Source organism: Rhopalosiphum padi, unplaced genomic scaffold (assembly GCF_020882245.1).
Source record: "Rhopalosiphum padi isolate XX-2018 unplaced genomic scaffold, ASM2088224v1 scaffold1, whole genome shotgun sequence".
Lineage (NCBI taxonomy): Eukaryota > Metazoa > Arthropoda > Insecta > Hemiptera > Aphididae > Rhopalosiphum > Rhopalosiphum padi.
In genome coordinates, this window is record NW_026869996.1 from 10874608 (window position 1) to 10881093 (window position 6486).

Here is a 6486-nt window from a genome sequence, read left to right on the forward strand (position 1 = left end):
TATTATTAACTTCCCATATATTTCATTTAGGCTCATACTTGATAATAAACACTATAAAACGTGCTTATATATCATAATTTTGACTCATATTACAAATTCATATTTTTAGCTGCTCATAAAAATCTCAATTATCAAGTTAGTGTCATGAAACCTAGACAATTAGGTTAAGTAATGATTCTTATTTACCATTACTAACATCCATATTTGTCATTTAAGCTGATACTTCATAAACACTATAAAACATGTTTTTAAACTGCCTGTAAAACACTGTATTCTCAACTTATTCTCCAACGGTATACGTTATTAACTTACTACATTTTTTCAGATGGCAGTATATCAGATCAATCAAGGCATGCTGAGACACGAATTCACATTTCTACCACTAAGGAGAGTATCAACATCCTAGGTTGAAAATGGACTAGAAGATACTGATAATAATATTGGATTTATGCAATGGTTATTGAATATAATTTGGTTATTGAATATAATTGATACTAAATTAATAGCTGTGAAACAATTGAGATTTGTTAAATATCTGAATAAAATAATAGTAAACAACTTTAGCTTGTATTGTTTATTCTTAAATTTTACCTATGCTATAAATATATTTTATTTTTACTATAATATTTAAATGATCATTATAAAACATTTATAAAACACTCAAATATTAAGTTAATGTTTAGAAGGTTGAACAATAGTTTAAGAAATTTACCATTATTGTCTTTCACGTGTTTCATTTAACCTGGTATTTTGAATACACTATAATACATGTTTTTATATGATAATTTTGACAAATTCCAATTTAAACTGCTTATAAAACACTCAAAATTATTAAATGTATGCACCGACAGAGGGCGGTAGTGGGGACGACATCCGTCGGCCGATGCCCGATCGCCTCAGAGTAAAACTAGTTGGTTGTGTGCCGTTCGCCGGACGGCCTTTTGACATAATTGACGGTTGTTTTTACTTAGCTATTGGGTGTAGTTGTTGTTCATTTAATAAAGATTTTTGATATTATAAACGAATTGTTCATATTTTATGCCCGAAGTTAACACAAGTAAGTGTCTTGATCCTTGACTACTCGATTACGAAAATGATTCTAATTTATAATTTTTAACTTGCACATGTTTCATTTAACCTGATATTTTTACTTCATAAAAACTATAAAATATGATTTTACAAGTTAATTTTGACGAATAATACAAATTAATATTTTTAGATTCTGAACGGAGTGATGAATGTATTGATTTTACAATGATGTTTGTATTATTTTTGTGTCCGTCATCACTTTTTGGAGTAGTAATAATGCTTCGTTTTTGACTTCAGCCCCTCTTTGAAAAGACAAAATCGATTTTTTGATTTTGCTGCAAGTCAAAAACGAATCATTGTAAATACTTGAAATTTTCAACAAACGTTTATATTAGCGTTATCTATTTGCGATTAAATTTTCAAAATATTTTGACATTTTTTAAGCTACTTATAGATAATTGAAACTTATCGTAGTAAAAAATAAATCAAAAATCGTTAGTCACAATTATTGTTTATAAGCATTTAAAGTTCAAATGTTTAGAAAATATATCAAAATCACGAAAATTTGCAAAGAATTTTGAAGTTGAAAATTCATAAAATCTTTGTGATTTATACTTAAGGTTGGATATACTAGGTTATCCATAAGTTTTCCTTCAAGTAACAGTAAAAAAATAAATCCATTGTCAATATAGAAAACATTTTATGTGCGTATGAAATATAATTTTTTACGAAATCGCGTAAAATAACGATATATTACAATTTAAATATAGGTAATAATATAATATATCCAACTAATTATCATTGACTGACAAATCATCTCCGTTCAGAATCGTTTTTCGTATACAATCCTACCCGTCGTTGCATTCAAATTTAACACATCCATTATAGTGACCAGTGACCTACTCACCATCTCTACTATACACCGGAGCGATACCCACTTTTTTCGTATTGAAAAGGAGCAAATTTTCGGTTGTACAAATAGTCACACTTATAATAGGTACATTTTATATTCTACAAAACATTCTGGTATATTTGTAGGTACTATCTTTTATGGCTTATCATAATTATTATTTCTTATCGTCTGTATATAATATTATGTCTATATTTCCTATCATTTTGCAGTTTTACATTCGTATTTGTATTTGAGTTTCAACTGTAAATTGTTTTCAAGAATTTTGTAATAAAAATGAAGTGTTTGTCTGTTAGTTTATGTTTTGATTGTTTCCATTTAAAAAATTATTCAGTGTTGTCCACGTACTAGTTGTTATATAAAAATTGTTGTCCTCCTTACGGTGTCTAGTAGCGACATTTTATCCTCCAACCATTATACATATTTAACTTACTATTTTTTTTTTAGATGGCAGTACAGCAGATCATTCAATACATGCCGAGACATGAATTCACATTTCTACCACTATGCTAAATATCAATATCCTACGTTGAAAATGTACTAGACGATACTGCTAATAACAAGGGTTTTGTGCAACGTGCGTGTAATGGGTATTGAATTTAATTGATATTAAATTAATAGTAGTGTAACAAAAAGTCAGTGTCATGAAACCCTGACCATTAGATTATAAGCAAATGATTCTAATTTTCAATAATTGACATTCAAATATTACATTTAAGCTGATACTTCACAAACACAATAAAAAATGATTTAATATCATAATTTTGACATGATTTTACATGGTAATTTAAACAAATATTACAAAGTCATACTTTGAACTGCTTGTAAAACACTGTATTCTCAAGTTATTCTCCAACCACTATACACATAATATTTAACTGACTATTTTTTATTTTTAGATGGCAGTACAGCAGATCACTCAATACATGCTGAGACATGAATTCACATTTCTACCACTATGCAAAACATCAACATCCTACGTTGAAAATGGACTAGACAGTACTGCTAATAATAATGGTTTTGTGCAACGTGCGTGTAATGGGTATTGAATTTAATTGATATTAAATTAATAGTAGTGTAACAAAAAGTCAGTGTCATGAAACTCTGATCATTAGATTATAAGCAAATGATTCTAACTTTCAATAATTGACATTCAAATATTACATTTAAGCTGATACTTCATAAACACAATAAAACATGATTTTACATGGTAATTTTACAAAGTCATATTTTCAACTGTTTATAAAACACTCAATTCTCATGTTAGTGTCTAGAAACCTTGACTACTAAATTATGACAATGATTCTTATTGTATACGTTATACAAGTATTACAAACTCTTATTATTTTAATATTGAAAAGCAGCAATTTTATGTTAATGTACAAGTGTATTCTTTACTTATATTTTGTTTTACATTAAAACTCAACAAAACATTCTGGTAGATTTGTACTATCTGTTTTATTGCTAAGCATTATAATTATTTCTTTAACCATTATACATATTTAACTGACTATTTGTGTTTTAGATGGCAGTACTGCAGATCACTGGAGGCATGCTGAGACATGAATTAACATTTCTATCACTTGGGAAAGTTACAACATTTTCCGTTGAAAATGGAATAGAAGGCACTGCTAATATTAATGGTTTTATGCAACGTGCGTGTAATGGGTATTGGATGTAATTGATATTCAATTAATAGTAGTGTTACAAAAAGTTAGTGTCATAAAACCCTAACCATTATATTAAGTAAATGGTTCTTATTTACCATTATTAACTTCCATATATTTCATTTAGGCTCATACTTGATAATAAACACTATAAAACGTGCTTATATATCATAATTTTGACTCATATTACAAATTCATATTTTTAGCTGCTCATAAAAATCTCAATTATCAAGTTAGTGTCATGAAACCTAGACAATTAGGTTAAGTAAATGATTCTTATTTACCATTACTAACATCCATATTTGTCATTTAAGCTGATACTTCATAAACACTATAAAACATGTTTTTAAACTGCCTGTAAAACACTGTATTCTCAACTTATTCTCCAACGGTTATACGTTATTAACTTACTACATTTTTTCAGATGGCAGTATATCAGATCAATCAAGGCATGCTGAGACACGAATTCACATTTCTACCACTAAGGAGAGTATCAACATCCTAGGTTGAAAATGGACTAGAAGATACTGATAATAATATTGGATTTATGCAATGGTTATTGAATATAATTGATACTAAATTAATAGCTGTGAAACAATTGAGATTTGTTAAATATCTGAATAAAATAATAGTAAACAACTTTAGCTTGTATTGTTTATTCTTAAATTTTACCTATGCTATAAATATATTTTATTTTTACTATAATATTTAAATGATCATTATAAAACATTTATAAAACACTCAAATATTAAGTTAATGTTTAGAAGGTTGAACAATAGTTTAAGAAATTTACCATTATTGTCTTTCACGTGTTTCATTTAACCTGGTATTTTGAATACACTATAATACATGTTTTTATATGATAATTTTGACAAATTCCAATTTTAAACTGCTTATAAAACACTCAAAATTATTAAATGTATGCACCGACAGAGGGCGGTAGTGGGGACGACATCCGTCGGCCGATGCCCGATCGCCTCAGAGTAAAACTAGTTGGTTGTGTGCCGTTCGCCGGACGGCCTTTTGACATAATTGACGGTTGTTTTTACTTAGCTATTGGGTGTAGTTGTTGTTCATTTAATAAAGATTTTTGATATTATAAACGAATTGTTCATATTTTATGCCCGAAGTTAACACAAGTAAGTGTCTTGATCCTTGACTACTCGATTACGAAAATGATTCTAATTTATAATTTTTAACTTGCACATGTTTCATTTAACCTGATATTTTTACTTCATAAAAACTATAAAATATGATTTTACAAGTTAATTTTGACGAATAATACAAATTAATATTTTTAGATTCTGAACGGAGTGATGAATGTATTGATTTTACAATGATGTTTGTATTATTTTTGTGTCCGTCATCACTTTTTGGAGTAGTAATAATGCTTCGTTTTTGACTTCAGCCCCTCTTTGAAAAGACAAAATCGATTTTTTGATTTTGCTGCAAGTCAAAAACGAATCATTGTAAATACTTGAAATTTTCAACAAACGTTTATATTAGCGTTATCTATTTGCGATTAAATTTTCAAAATATTTTGACATTTTTTAAGCTACTTATAGATAATTGAAACTTATCGTAGTAAAAAATAAATCAAAAATCGTTAGTCACAATTATTGTTTATAAGCATTTAAAGTTCAAATGTTTAGAAAATATATCAAAATCACGAAAATTTGCAAAGAATTTTGAAGTTGAAAATTCATAAAATCTTTGTGATTTATACTTAAGGTTGGATATACTAGGTTATCCATAAGTTTTCCTTCAAGTAACAGTAAAAAAATAAATCCATTGTCAATATAGAAAACATTTTATGTGCGTATGAAATATAATTTTTTACGAAATCGCGTAAAATAACGATATATTACAATTTAAATATAGGTAATAATATAATATATCCAACTAATTATCATTGACTGACAAATCATCTCCGTTCAGAATCGTTTTTCGTATACAATCCTACCCGTCGTTGCATTCAAATTTAACACATCCATTATAGTGACCAGTGACCTACTCACCATCTCTACTATACACCGGAGCGATACCCACTTTTTTCGTATTGAAAAGGAGCAAATTTTCGGTTGTACAAATAGTCACACTTATAATAGGTACATTTTATATTCTACAAAACATTCTGGTATATTTGTAGGTACTATCTTTTATGGCTTATCATAATTATTATTTCTTATCGTCTGTTATATAATATTATGTCTATATTTCCTATCATTTTGCAGTTTTACATTCGTATTTGTATTTGAGTTTCAACTGTAAATTGTTTTCAAGAATTTTGTAATAAAAATGAAGTGTTTGTCTGTTAGTTTATGTTTTGATTGTTTCCATTTAAAAAATTATTCAGTGTTGTCCACGTACTAGTTGTTATATAAAAATTGTTGTCCTCCTTACGGTGTCTAGTAGCGACATTTTATCCTCCAACCATTATACATATTTAACTTACTATTTTTTTTTTAGATGGCAGTACAGCAGATCATTCAATACATGCCGAGACATGAATTCACATTTCTACCACTATGCTAAATATCAATATCCTACGTTGAAAATGTACTAGACGATACTGCTAATAACAAGGGTTTTGTGCAACGTGCGTGTAATGGGTATTGAATTTAATTGATATTAAATTAATAGTAGTGTAACAAAAAGTCAGTGTCATGAAACCCTGACCATTAGATTATAAGCAAATGATTCTAATTTTCAATAATTGACATTCAAATATTACATTTAAGCTGATACTTCACAAACACAATAAAAAATGATTTAATATCATAATTTTGACATGATTTTACATGGTAATTTAAACAAATATTACAAAGTCATACTTTGAACTGCTTGTAAAACACTGTATTCTCAAGTTATTCTCCAACC

At 27.9% G+C, this 6486-nt stretch overlaps 1 long non-coding RNA gene across 1 annotated transcript in view; it reads left to right on the forward strand.

Moving 5' to 3' along the window:
- The window catches only part of LOC132931254 (uncharacterized), a 103514-nt gene extending 102951 nt beyond the window's left edge, over positions 1-563 (forward strand). Inside the window, exon 2 of the long non-coding RNA XR_009662392.1 lies at positions 326-563. This is a non-coding gene — a long non-coding RNA (uncharacterized LOC132931254). The remainder of the gene's footprint in view (positions 1-325) is intronic.
- The last annotated feature ends 5923 nt before the right edge of the window (positions 564-6486 follow it).